Source organism: Penaeus vannamei, chromosome 33, assembly GCF_042767895.1.
Source record: "Penaeus vannamei isolate JL-2024 chromosome 33, ASM4276789v1, whole genome shotgun sequence".
Taxonomy (NCBI): domain Eukaryota; kingdom Metazoa; phylum Arthropoda; class Malacostraca; order Decapoda; family Penaeidae; genus Penaeus; species Penaeus vannamei.
This window is the reverse complement of record NC_091581.1, coordinates 8,345,173-8,360,172: the sequence shown is the minus strand read 5'-3', so window position 1 is coordinate 8,360,172 and position 15,000 is coordinate 8,345,173.

The following is a 15,000-nucleotide window of genomic DNA, read 5'->3' as shown; positions in this document are numbered from 1 at the left end:
AATAACAATAACAAAAAGAAGGAGGAGGAAGATTAAAAGAAGAAGGAGGAGGAGGAGGAGAATAAGAATAAGAAGGAAAAGAAGAAGAAGAAAGAGGAGGAGGAAAAGAAGAAGGAGAAGAAGAAGGAAGAGGAGGAGGAGAAGAAGAAGAAAAAGAAGAAGGAGGAGGAGGAGAAGAAGAAGAAGAAAAAGAAGAAGAAGGAGGAGGAGGAGGAGAAGAAGAAAGAGAAGAAGGTGGGGGAGAAGAAAGAAACGAAGGAGAAGAAGAAAAATTAAAACAGACAGAAGTGAAGATGGAGAAGGAAGAAAAGAAAGAGAAAGAAAGAAGAAGAAGAAACAGAAACGGACGAAAGAGAAGAACGAAGAGAATCAGAAGAAGGAGACGAATAAGAAGAAAGAGAATTAAAAAATAAAAAAGACGAAGGAGAAGAAGAAACAGAAACAGACGAAAGAGAAGAACAAAGAGAATCGGAGGAAAAAGGAGGAGAAGAAGAAAAAAGAAACAGATGAAAGAGAAAAAGAAAAAAAGCGAAGGAGAAGAAGAAGAAACGGACGAAGGGGAGGAAAAGATGAAGGAGACGAAGAAGAAGAAGGAGAAGGAACGGGCGAAGGGGGGACGAAGAAGAAGAAAAAACGAACGAAGGAAACGAAGAAGGAGAAGAAAAAGACGAAGAAGGAGAAGAAAAAGACGAAGGGGAGATGAAGAAGGAGAAGAAAGAGACGGAGAAGGAGAAGAAAAAGACGAAGGGGAGACGAAGAAGAAGAAGAAAAAGGCGAAGGGGAGACGAAGAAGAAGGAGAAGAAAAAGACGAAGGGGAGGCGAAGAAGAAAAAAGACGAAGACGAAGAAGGAGAAGAAAAAGACGAAGTAAAAAAGACGAAGAATAAGAGGAAACGGACGAAGGAGAGACGAAGAAGAAGAAGAAGACGAAGGAGAAGAAACGGACGAAGGAGAGAAGAAGAAGAAGAAGAAGAAGAAAAAGACGAAGGGGAGACGAAGAAGAAAAAACGGACGAAGGAAACGAAGAAGGAGAAGAAAAAGACGAAGGGGAGACGAAGAAGAAGAAGAAGAAGGAAAAGACAAAGGGGAGACGAAGAAGGAGGAGAAGAAAAAGACGAAGGGGAGACGAAGAAGAAGGAGAAGAAAAAGACTAAGGGGAGATGAAGAAGAAGAAAAAGACGAGGGGGAGACGAAGAAGAAGATGGAGAAGAAAAAGACGAAGGGGAGACGAAGAAGAAGGAGAAGAAAAAGACGAAGGGGAGACGAAGAAGAAGAAGAAGAAAAAACGGACGAAGGAAACGAAAAAAAAGACGAAGGGGAGACGAAGAAGAAGAAGAAGAAAAAACGGACGAAGGAAACGAAAAAAAAGACGAAGGAGAGACGAAGAAGAAGAAGAAGAAAAAACGGACGAAGGAAACGAAAAAAAAGACGAAGGAGGCGAAGACGAAAAACGGGCGAGAAACCAACTTTGACAGAGAGAGACTGAAGAAGAAGAAGAAAAAAAAACGGACGAAGGAAACGAAAAAAAAAAGACGAAGGAGAGACGAAGAAGAAGAAGAAGAAAACACGGACGAAGAAGACGAAAAAAAAGACGAAGGAGAAGAAAAAGACGAAGGGGAGACGAAGGAGAAGAAGGGTTGGACAGCGCGGACGTGTCGGGGCCACCACGATCGTATCTCCCTGATGGATCTCGCTATTGTTTCCTGGGAATATTTATTTGCGTGATCGGACACCCCCTCCGCCCCCTCCCCCCCCTCCATCTCTCTCTCTCTCTCTCGTCAGCTCTTAAACGCTCGCTCGCTCTGCTTTCTTTCTCTGTTTGTCTCGTCTCTCTCTCTCTTCTGCTTCCTCGCTCGCTCTCTGCTCTCTCTCTCTCTCTCTCTCTCTCTCCCCTTCTCTCTCTCTCTCTCTCTCTCTCTCTCTCTCTCTCTCTCTCTCTCTCTCTCTCTCTCTCTCTCTCTCGCAGTGGGGCGAAAGGGGTGGGGTGGGGGGAGGGAGAGGAAGGAGGAAAGGGAGGGAGGGATGTTAAGGATGAGGGAGGGGAAAGGGAGGAGAGGGATGGGAAGGGGGATGGGGGAGGGAGGGTGGAGGGGGAGGGGGAAGGAAAAGGGGGAGGGAGGGAAGGGAAAGGGGTGGGGAACGAGGGAGGGGGAGGTGGGGGTGTTTGGGTGAGAAGGATAGGGGAGGAGGGAGGGAGGGGGGGGGTTGTTTAGGGGGAAAGAGGGAAGAGGGAGGGAAAGGGGAGTGAGGGAGGAAGGGGAAGAGAGGAAAAGGAGGGGAAGCGCGGATGTTAAAGAGGAGGGGGGGGAGAGGGATAGCGGAGGGAGGGGAGGAAGGGAAAGGGAGGAGGGGACGTAGGGGACGGGGGGGGGGAAGGGGGGGAAGAAGAATGGGTTTTTAGTGAGATTAGGGGAAGTGAGCTTAGAGAAGTTGTAAAAGCGGTGGGGGGATGGAGGTGGAGATGTTGGGGAGGGAGAGAGAATGAAGTGGGCGTTAGGGGAGCTGGAGAGGGGGATAAGAGATGCAAAGGGCTGTCTAAGAAAAGGAGAGGGAGTGTTGGAATGTTCATTTCTGTGATGAGACCCCCGCTCATAGTGTGGTGACGGGGGTAGGGGGAGGGGGGAGGAAATGGGATTGTATTATATATCATTATTCCTTCTTTTCCTTTTATTTCTTATCTATCAATTTTTTCATTCACTTATTTATTAGGAATGGAGAAGGGGATGGGGAGGGATTGGGGGAGAATCGGGATTTCAGGGAGGGGAGGGAGGGAGGGGGTAAGGAAGGATGCCTTTTTTTTAGAGGGAGGGAAGCAGAGGGAGTAGGGATGGGGAGAAGGGTGCTTGCAGGGAGGGGAATGCGCAAAGGGAAGGGCGTGGCAGGGAGGGAGAAGGGGTGGGGGATGCGAGAGGGAAGGACGTGAAAGGGAGGGGAGTGAATAGGAGGAAGGAAAGTTAAGTATGTGAAAAGGAGGGAGGGAGGGAGGGAAGGAGGAGGTGGATTAGAAAGAGGAGAGAGAGGGAGTGAGAGAGGGAGGGAGAGTGGGAGAAGAAGCAGGGGCGAGAGGGAGGGAGGGTTGAAGAAGGATGCGGCGAGAGGGAGGGAGGATGAGTAGGAAGGGGATTAGAGAGAGGGAGGATGAGAAGGGAGGGCAAGAGGGAGTGATGGTGGGAGAGGGAGGGAGGGTGGTGAGAAGAATGGCAAGGGCGAGAGGGAGGGAAGATTAAAAAGGAAGGGTGGGAGGGAGGGAGAGTGAGAAATATTAAGGGTGAGAGGGAGGGAGGGTGAGAAGAAGGAAGCGTGAGAGGGAGGGAGGGTGAGAACAAGGAAGGGAGAGAGGGAGGGATACATGAAAGTGGAGAAGTTGGGGAGGAGAAGGGTGATGGGGACGCGTGGGGAGGGGAAGAAAACAGATGATGGGAAGAAGGATATGAGATAAGAAAGGGATAGAGAGGCATAAGAGGAGAGAATGGCTTTGGGAAGAAGGGAAGGAGAGAGGAGAGAGAGACGAGTAATGAAAACGGAATAGATAATCGGGAGATAATTAAGATAAAAAAGAACATGATTATGCAATGATAATGATAGTGATGATGATGATGATAATGGTAATAATAATGACTGTGATATTCATGACGATGATCATGATAATGATGAAAATAGCAATGATAGCAACAAAGATAGTGATAATGATAACGATGATAATAGCAATAGAAATGATAATGATAATAACAATAACAGATATGAAGAACTGTAATAAATAGGAAAGACAACAAAATAACAATAATGATGTTAATGGTGATAATAATCATAACTTTGATAATAAAGGCAATAGTTATGATAAAATTTATAATCCCTCTCCCACCCTTCCCTCCCCCTCCTTCTCCCTCCCCACTCTACCCTTTCCTCTCCCACGCCTCCTCCCTCACCCCCTCTCCCTCCCTCTACTCTTCCTCTCCCTCTCCCTCTCCCTCTCCTACCCTTCCCTATACCCTTCCCACCTCCCACCCTTCCTCCCTCACCCTCTCTTTCTCTCCACTCCAGTCCTTTCCTCCCTCTACCATTCTCTCCCCCTCTCTCCCTCCCCCTGTGTCCCTCTCCCCCACCCCTACCCTCTCCATTCCATCCCTCTCCCCCTCCCCTCCCTCTCTCCCCCATCTCTTTCCTTCCTCTCCCTCTCTCCCTCCCCTCTCTCCCTCCCTCTCCCTCTCCCACCCTTCCTCCCTCTCCCTCTCTCCACACCCCTCCCTCTCCTCCCTCTCCCCCTTCTCCGCACCCTCTCTCACCCCCTCACTCTGGCATTTGCTTTCCCTCCCTCTCTCCCCCTCTACCCTTTCCTACCCTCTCCCCTCTCTTCCTCCCTCTCCCTCCCTCTCCTCTCCCCCCTCTCCCTCTCCTCCTCCCTCTCTCCCCCACCTCTCTCGCCTCTCCTCCCCTCCTCACCCTCCCTCTCTCCCTCTCACCTTCCCTACCCCTTCCTCCCACCCTTCCTCCCTCTCCTCCCCACCCCTACCTTCTCCTCTCTCTCCCTCTCCCTTCTCCCACCCTCTCCTCTCACCCCCCATACCCCAGCATTTGCTCCCTCCTCTCTCCCCTCTCCTCACCCTCTTCCCCCTGATCCCTTCCTCCCTTTTCCCCTCCTTCCTCTCCTTCATTTTCCTTTCTCTCCACCTTCCTTTCTCCCTCCCCTTCCTCCCCACTCCTTCCCTCTTCCCACCCCCATACCCTGGTATTTGCTTTTCCTCCCTCTCCCTCCCTCTACCCTTTTCCCACCTCCTCTTCCTCCTCTACCCTTTTCCCTTCTTACCCTCCCTTCTCCCACCCTTCCTTCCTACCCTCTTCTTCCCCACCCTTTCTCCTTCTCTCATCTCCCACCCTCTCTCTCTCCCCCTCTCCCTTCCTCTCTCCCACCCTTCCTGCCTCTCCCCTCTACCCTTCTCCCCACCTTCCTTATCCCATACCCTTGGCATTTGCTTTCCTCCCTCTCCCTCTTTCATCTTCCCTCTCCCCACCCTTCCTCCCTTCTCCCTCCCTTCCCCTCTCCCCACCCTCTCCCCCACCCCCCATCCTCTCCCTCTTCCTTCTCCCTCCCACCTTCCTCCCTTCCTCTCTCCCACCCTTTTCTCTCTCCCTGTCTCCTCTTCCCTCTCTCCTCTCCTTCCCCCTCTCTTATACCCTTCCCTCTCCCACCCTTCCTCCCTCTCCCCTCTGCCCTTCCCTCTCCCACCCTTCCTCCCTCTCCCCTCCTCCCCACCCTCTCTCTCACCCCATACTCTGGCATTTGCTTTCCCACACTCGCTGGCGAAGTCGGGGCCAAAATCTCAAACTGGAAAAACAATGAGGTAAATTAAATACGTTTTTCTTGAGACAAAGTCGAGGTAAATGACATTAATTATTTGCCCAGAAACTTATCAGGAGTTGCCCGGTTGCGTGAGAGGGGCTCACCTTTTTTTTTTTTTTCTTTTTTTTTTTTAGTCTGTTTTTTTTTATTCTTCCTTCTTTATTTATTTATTTTTTTGTTACGTTTTTACGTAAAAACGTAAAAGTATTTTACGTTTTTACGGGGTTACGTTTTTTCTTTGTTTTTTTCTTATTTCTTGTTTATTTCTCTCTTTTTTGCATTTTCGTTTTTTTTCTGGTTTCACTTTTGTTTTCTTGTTGTTGTTTTTTGTTTGTTTTCTTCTTTTTTGTTTCTTTCTTTCTCGATTTTTCTGAATTAGTTTTTTCTTCCTTTTCTTCTATTTTTGCTGTTTGTGTTTGCCTTTTTTTTCCCCTTCCCTTCCCTCTTTTTTTTCTCTTTTCCTCTTTTTTCTTCTTCTTCTTTCTCTCTCTCTCTCTCTCTCTCTCTCTCTCTCTCTCTCTCTCTCTCATTCTCTCTCTCTCTCTCCCTCTCTTTCTCTCTCTTTAAATGAATAAATGAATAGATAAATAAACAATTAAACAAGACCACAAATGGAATATCGAAGGCAATAACCAACTAACAAACAAAACAAATAAACAACCTCCCAACCAAACAAACAAGACCACAAACTGAGGAAGCAAACGATCAAAACAAAGAAACGAAGAAGACTACAAAAACAAACAAAAAGATAAACAAGGATAACAACGGATGAAGCAAGCAAAAACAAAACATGTAACACCACAGAACTAAACAAACAAACAAGCAAGACCACAAAAACGAAACCAAAGCCAATAAACAAACAAGTAAACAAACAAACAAGACTAGAAAAAACAGAAAGCCACAGAACAAGCAAACAAAACAAAACAAAGAAAGAATCAAGCAAGCAAAACAAAGCAACCAAAATAAACAAGCAAACAAAACAAACAAGCAAACAAAACAAATAAACAATCAAGCAAGCAAAACAAACCAAAAAAACAACCAAAAATAAACAATCAAACAAAACAAGCAAAACAAAACAAACCAAACAAGCAAAACTCTGCAACCAAAATAATCAAACAAACAAAACAAATAAACAATCAACAAAAAACAAACAAAAAAAAAAACAACCAGAAAAAAAAAACAAACAAAAAAACAATCAAAACAAAAAAAGCAACAAAAAAAACAAACAACAACGCAAACAAACCAAACCAAACAATCAAAACAAACCAAACCAAACCAAACCAAACCAAACAATCAAACCAAAACAAACCCAAACCAAACAAAAACAAACCAAACCAAACAAAACAAAACAAACCAAGCAAGCAAGCAAGGCCAGTGGAGGGGCGTCGAAAGCCCACTTCCCTGAGGTTCTCTATCCTGGAGCGAGTGACCTCCACGCCTGATTATCTTGGGCAACGATCGCCTTTTGGCCTTTGCGATGACCTTGGGATCGCCGGGTTTCCGAGATCGGGGTTGGCTGGTAGATTCTGTGTCTGTTTGTCTGTGTGTGTGTGTGTGTGTGTGTGTGTGTGTGTGTGTGTGTGTGTGTTTTGTGTTTTTTGTTTTTTTTTTTCTGTCTGTCTTCTGTCTCTGTCTCTGTTTGTTTGTGGTTGGTGTGTGGTTGTGGTGGTGGTGTGTGTGTGTGTGTGGTGTGTGTGTGTTTGTGTGTGGGGTCTCTGTCTTCCTGTGTGTGTGTGTGTGTGTGTGTGGGTGTGTGTGGTTGTGTGTGTGTGTTGTTTGTGTGTTTGTTTGTTGTGTGTGTGTGTGTTGTTGTCTGTCTGTCGTCTTGTCTCTTCTGTTTTTGTGTGTGTGTGTGTGTGTGTGTGTGTGTGTGTGTGTGTGTGTGTGTGTGTGTGTGTGTGTGTGTGTGTCTGTCTGTCTTCTCTGTTTTCTTCTGTCTCTGTCTCTGTCTGTCTGTTGTTGTTGTCTCTGTCTGTTTTCTGTTTTCTTTTCTCTGTCTGTCCGTCTGTCTCTCTCTCTGTCTGTCTCTCTCTGTCTGTCTGTCTGTCTGTCTCTCTCTCTCTCTGTCTCTATCTCCCTCTCTTGTAATTTTTGTTAATGTGGTTAGTGTTTCCGTTTGTTTTTTTTTATTTTGTTATTTTTAATCGTTGGTGTTATTGTTATTATTGTTATCATTACTATCATTACCATTGTTATCATTATTATTTTCATCATTAATATCATGATTATTATCACTATTGTTATTATTATTATCATTATTATTACTATTATTATTATTATTATTATCATTATCATTATTATCATTGCTATTATTATTACCATTATTATTATTGTTATTGTTATTATCATCATCATTATTAATATTATAATTATCATTATCATTATTATTACTATTATTATTATTATTATTATTATTATTAACATTATCATTATTACTATCATTGTCATTACTATCATTATCATCACCACACCGTCACCACATCTGCCCTCATCATCCAGCATCCACCACCACCGTCACCACCACCACCGCCACCACCGTCACCACCGTCACCACCACCACCGCCACCACCGCCACCACCGCCACCTTCTCCCGTGAGTCGAAGTCGATGCCAATATGCAAATTCTTCGGTGGACTTAAATACCAAAGGATTTCTTCCCCGTCGGCTTTTGGGGAGAGGGACATGTGGGCTGGAGATAACAGAGGCTTGTCTATGGCGCTGCTTCGGCTATGGTGTCGGGTTGTGGAGGGAGGAGGGAGGTGGGGTGGGGGAGAAGGGGGGGGGAGGAGGGAGGGGAAGGGGAAGGGGGGGGGGAGCAGGGGTGGGGGGGAGGGAGGGGGAGGGAGGGGAAGGGGAGGAAGGGAGGGGGAGTGGGGAAAAGGGGGAAAGGGGGAGGGGGGGGGAGGGGGAGAGGGGGGGAGGGAGGAAAGGGGGGGGAGGGGAAGGGAAAATATGAGGAGGAGAGAGAGAGGAGAGGGGAAGGGGAAGGGAGAGGAGGGGGAGGGAGGAAAAGGGAGTATTTTATATATATATATATATATATATATATATATATATATATATATATATATGTGTGTGTGTGTGTGTGTGTGTGTGTGTGTGTGTGTGTGTGTGTGTGTGTGTGTGTGTGTGTGTGTGCGTATCTGTGCGAGTATGTATGTTCTTGTGTGCTCGCGTGCGTACGTGAATATACGTATGTGTGTGAGATATTTTAAGATATAAGATAAAAAAAAAAGCCAACGTGCAAGAACAGCTTTGGAGTCAAATATATCATCTTGTCACATGTTGTTCGCATTGATAAGGAAGGCGAGTGACCACAACTGCAATTAAGATAACAGCCAACCACTACTTGTAAATCTTCTTTCTCAACTTACGTTCAAAGTTCATATGTTTATGAACGGCCGAAAAAAACGGAGAAATGAAAAAAAAGGTGATTCTGGAATATTGGTTTGAGAAAATATATTTGATTTTTGCTTAAGGTTTTTTGTTGTTGTTGTTTTTTTTTTTTGTGTGTGTGTGTGTGTGTGTGTTTTATATTTTCGTTGATTTCTGTTTCCTGGTCTTGCTTCTTCCTCTTTTCTTCTCTTTCTTCTTTTCTCTTCTCTCTTCTCTTCTCTTCTTCTTCTTTCTTCTTTCTTTCTTCTCTCTTCTCTGTCTCTCTCTCTCTCTCTCTCTCTCTCTCTCTCTCTCTCTCTCTCTCTCTCTCTCTCTCTCTCTCTCTCTCTCTCTCTCTCTCTCTCTCTCTCCATCTCCCTTTTTTCCGTTCTTTCCCCCATCTTCCGTATCTTTTACTCTTCTTCTTCCTCGTCTCACTTGCTTCGCCCGTTTCTCCTTCATTTATCCTTTCTCTTGCTTCCCCTTCACTTTATCGTTTTCACCCTCTATCTTCCATTCCCTTACACCCCTTTTTCATTCTCCTTCTTCTCTTTCTCTAATCCTCCTTTTCTCTCCTCCTCTCCTCTCCCTTTCACCCTCTCATTTCCTCTCCTTTCTTCCCTAATCTTCCCTCCCTCCTTCCCCTGTTTCTCTCCTCTTCACCTCGTCCTCTTTTTCTCCTTTCCTCCTTTTCACACCTTCCTTCCGTCTCCTCTTCTCCTCTTCACCCCAGTCCTCTCTCTTTTCCTCTCCTCTTCACACTTTCTTCCTCTCTCCTTTCTTCTCATCTCCCCTCCTTCCTTCTCCTTTCCTCTACCTTCCACACCTTCCTTCCCTCACCTATCCTCTCCATCCACTCCTTTCCTCTCTCCTTCATACTTTCCTTCTCTTTCTCTTTCCTCTCCCCTTCACCTTCCTTCCTCTCTCTCCCTCCTCTCTCCTTCTCTCTCTCCTCCTTCCCCTCCCCTTCACCTCTCCTTCTCTCCCTTTAAACCACCTCCTTCTCTCTCCTTCCCTCCCCTTCACCCATTCCTTCCTTCTCTCCCTTTAACCCCCTCCTTCCCTCCCCTTCCCTCTCCTTCACCCCTTCTTTCCTTCCTTCCCACCCCTTCACCCCTTCCTTCCTTTCCCCTCTTCCTTCCCTCTCCTCCTCTTCCTCCCTTCCCTTCCCTTCACCCCTTCCTTCCTTCCCTCCCCTCTCCTCCTCTCTTCCCCCCTCCCTCTCCCTTCCACCCCTCTCCTTCCTTCCTTCCCTCTCCTTCCTCTTCCTCCTCTTCCCTCCCTTCACCTCTTCCTTCACCCCCTTCCCTCTCCTTCCTCTCCTCCTCCTCTTCCTCCCTTCCCTCCCCTTATCCTTCCTTCCTTCCTTCATTCATTCCCTCTCCTCCTCTTCCTCCCTTCCCTCCCCTTCACCCCTTCCTTCCTTCCTTTCTTCCCTCTCCTCCTCTTCCTCCCTTCCTCTTATCCCCGTAGTCTCACCTTCCCCTTTTCAGCATTTTCCAGGACGGCCAAAATTTCTCATCAAAGCGTCCCGTCCTTGTCATGAATCCGACCCCGCCAGATTGAGTGAGACGGCGCTGGCTCGTTGCCACAAGGGCTCTTTCGCGACGTTGTCCTAGAGGAGCAACGGGTTCTCCGGCTTCGTCGTTCAGGTGGGCTTCGCTGGCGTTGTAGGTCGTGTATTGCAAGTGTGTGATGGAGGTGATGGAGTTGTAGATATGGTAGTAGTAGTAGTAATAGTTGTAGAAGTAGTAGTAGTGGTGGTAGTAGTAGTAGTAGTAGTGGTGGTGGTAGCAGTTGTAGTAGTAGTTGTAGTAGTAGTAGTATTGATTGTGTTTGGAAGTAGTGGTAGTAATAGTGGTTGGTTGGAGAGGTGCTTGTAAATGTAGAAGTAGTAGTAGTAGTAATAGTAGTAGTAGTAGTCGTAGTCGTTGTCGTAGTAGTAGTTGTAATGGTAGCATTGGTTGTCGCTGTAGTAGTAGTAGTAGTAGTAATAGTAATGGTGGCGGTAGTAGTAAGAGTAGTAGCAGTAGTGGTGGTAGTAATAGTAGCAGTAGTAGTCGTTGCAGTAGTAGTAATAGTAATAACGGTGGTGGTAGTGCTAGTAGTAATAGTATTAAGGACATGAACTGAAGTAGATCAATAACAATTGTTAGGCGCCATGCTAGTAGTATGACACCTTTAACACAGCAGTGAAGTAAATACTCCTATTATAATTACAGTAATGATTTTGCAGCATCTGTCACAGCGCTATTATGAAAGAATATTAAGAATAAATCCCATAAGAAACGAAGAGAGCAAGAAAAGGTAAGAAATCAACGAAATAAGATTAAATTTGCCAAGATGATCACAAGGAAACTGCGGTCAAGACGTGGAATTGAATAAGGAGAGCCAATGCTTTTCGCTGAGACAGCAATCTCGCTGTGTTTATAGCTCTCCCCTTGGCCTTGCCTCTATTATTCCTGTCTTCTTCCACGTATTTTCTTTCCCTCGCTCCCCCTCCCCCCCTCTCTTCCCCACTTTCAATTATTCTCACTCTTATTTCCTCTCCTTTTCTTCCATCTTCTATCCCTCCGCTTCTTTTCTCCCCTCACCCCTTCTACCTTCCTTCCCTCAATTATTCCCACCCCTATTTCATCTCCTTTCTTTGCATCTTCTATTCTCCTCGTCTCCTCCGCTTCTCTCCTCCCCTTCTTCCCCATTTCCAATTATCCTCACCCCTATTTCCTCTCCTATCTTCTTCCATCATTCTTATTCTCCCTCCTCTCTCCTACCCCTCACCCCCTCCCTCCTCTTCCCCACTTCCAGTGCCATCCCCACCCCCTATTTCCCTCTCCTTTTCCTTCCATCTTCTATTCTCCTCCTCTCTCCTCCCTTCACCCCTCTCTCCCCCACTTCCAAATTATCCCTACCCCTATTTCCTCTCTCTTTCCTCTCCATCTTCTATTCTCCCTCCTCACCTCCTCCCCCTCACCCCCCACCTCCTCCTCTTCCCCCACTCTCCAGTTATCCCACCCCTATTTCCCTCTCTCCTTTCCTTCCATCTTCTATTCTCCCCTCCCCTCTCCTCCCTTCACACCCCCTCTCCCCCACTTCCAATTATCCCCACCGCTATTCCCTCTCATTTCCTTCCATCTTCTATTCTCCTCTCTTCCCTTCACCCCTCTCTCCCCCACTTCCAATTATCCCTACCGCTATTTCCTCTCCTTTCCTTCCATCTATTCCCCTCCTCTCCTCCGCTTCTCTCCTCCCCCCCCCCTCGCTCCCCCCGGCCACCACAAGGGCAAACCTGTTAGCAGAGGTCAGAGAGGAAGCGCCATTACGTGGATTACAAGTGGGCTCGTTATGACCTATCCTACGACTCCACGGGGCGCAGGATGCAACATTCCCCGTGACCTGAGGGCGAGCGAGGTCAACGGACTTGCAGGAGCGTCAGTAACTCGGGAATGAAAAAAGGGAGCGGATCCTACTAAATCGAATCCTGAATACATGAATAAAAATAATATACGATCATATTTACGTTTGATTCTTTGAAATAAAGTCCTTCGAGGTATTGATTTAACGCTAAAGGTGGATGTCAGTAATAGAGAAATGTGGGTTAATCTATAGCAACATTCGATAAATATAGATTTAATAATTGTGAGCAATGTATATTAACTTTATCAGTCTTAATTATGTGAAGCTATGATGCTTATGGCAACTGAGAGTGTGTGGGCTTGATACGTATTAGTACCATCATATTATTGGTACTAATGGAACAAAGATTCAAGCAAGTGAAGATATTGAGTAGCAGAGAGAGAGAGAGAGAGAGAGAGAGAGAGAGAGAGAGAGAGAGAGAGAGAGAGATTGAGAGAGTGAGAGTGAGAGAGAGAGAGAGAGAGAGAGAGAGAGAGAGAGAGAGAGAGAGAGAGAGAGAGATAAAGAGAAAGAGAGAGAGCAATGAGGAAGAGAGAGGGGGGGAGAGAGAAATAAAGAGAGAGAGAGAGAGAGAGAAATAGGGAGAGACAGAAATACAAACAAACAATACCACCATTAACAGACTGTTCACACATACCATCAAAAACAAAAATCTCCATATCCGAACACCCAGCAACAAGACAACCAAAAAAAAATAATAATAATAATGATAATAATAAAAAGTAAATAAAGATAATAATAATAAATAAATAAATAAATAATTAAAGATAATAATAATAAATAAATAAGTAAATAAATAAATAAAGATAATAATAATAAATAAATAAAGATAATAATAATAAATAATTAAATAAAGATAATAATAATAAATAATTAAATAAATAAATAAATAAAGATAATGATAATAAATAAATAAATGAATAAATAGATAAAATAATAATAATAACAAAATTATCTCAAGGCCTCTTCACGACCTGTCACCAACACACCTCTTCGGATCTTGCTTTCAATATGAAAATGGAGATGATCTTGCAGGCTCACTCTGGTTCGCTCATTTCCACAAAGAGCGAGATGATGAAGTGAAGAAAAAAGTGGTTGGTTTATTGTTCCTATTTTATTGTCATTTCTCTTTCTTTTTCTTTCTTCTTGTTTTTTTAAATATTTTTCTTCTTGGTTTGTTTTTATCTTTATTTATGTCTTCATTTTAATCGTTATTGTCTTCAGTTGGTAATCGTAATTATCATCATGATTTTTGTAATGATAAAGATAGTAGATATTTGAAGATATGGCTGTGATATAATTACTGTCATTAACATTATTATCATTATCATCATTAATACTATTACTGTTATCATTATTATTATCATTATTATTACTATTATTATTATCATTATTATCATTATTATTATTATCATTATTACTACTGATACTACTAGTATTATCGTTATCATTACTATTATTAATATTATCATTATAATTATCATTATTGCTTTCTTCATTATTTATATCATTATTGCTTTCTTCATTATTTATATCATTATTATTAACAATATTCTTATTATCATCTTCATTATCATTATTGTTATTATTATCATTATTATTATTATTATTATTATTATTATTATTATTATTATCATTATTATTATTATTATCATTATTATTATTATTATTATTATTATTATTATCATTATTATTATTATTATTATTATTATTATTATTATTATTATTATTATTATTATTATTATTATTATCATTATTATTATCACATTATTGTTATCGTTATTATTATCATTGTCATCAACATATATGATGATGATGATGATTATCATCATTATCAATATTATTATAATTATTATCATTATTATCATCATTATCATAACTATAATTATTTTTGTTATGGTATTCTTTTCATCATTACCTTTGTGATTATTCTTTTCTAGCTGTTATTAGTGTTATCATTATCGTCATTATTATTGATATTGTCATTATTAATATTTTCGTCACTATCATCATTATTATTGTTGTTATTATTATTGTTATTATTGCTGTTGTTAATATTATTGTTATTATCATTATTATCATTATTAGTATTATTATTGCTATCATTATTATCATTATTATCATTATCATTATCAATACCTCCGGTGAGGTCATATTTTGATGGTGTTTGGAAGTAGTAATAGTGGTTGGTTGGAGAAGTGCTTGTAACTGTAGTAGTAGTAGTAGTAGTAGTCGTTATCGTAGTAGTAGTAGTAATGGTAGTAATAGTAATAGTAGTAATTGTAATAGTAGTAGTAGTAATAGTAGTAGTAGTAATAGTAATAGTAGTAATAGTAATAGTAGTAGTAGTAGTAATAGTAGTAGTAGTAATAGTAGTAGTAGTAATAGTAGTAGTAGTAATAGTAGTAGTAGTAGTAATAGTAGTAGTAGTAATAGTAGTAGTAGTAATAGTAGTAGTAGTAATAGTAGTAGTAGTAGTAATAGTAGTAGTAGTAATAGTAGTAGTAGTAATAGTAGAAGTAGTAATAGTAGTAGTAGTAATAGTAATAGTAGTAATAGTAATAGTAGTAGTAGTAATAGTAATAGTAGTAATAGTAATAGTAGTAGTAGTAGTAATAGTAGTAGTAGTAATAGTAGTAGTAGTAATAGTAGTAGTAGTAATAGTAGTAGTAGTAATAGTAGTAGTAGTAATAGGAGTAGTAGTAGTAATAGTAGTAGTAGTAGTCGTTACTGTAGTAGTAGTAGTAATGGTAGCAATAGTTGCCCTTGTAGTAGTAGTAGTAGTAATAGTAGTAGCAGTAGTAGTCGTTGCAGTATTAGTAGTAGTAATAATGGTGGTGGTAGTGGTAGTAGTGCTTGCTAATGGTAATT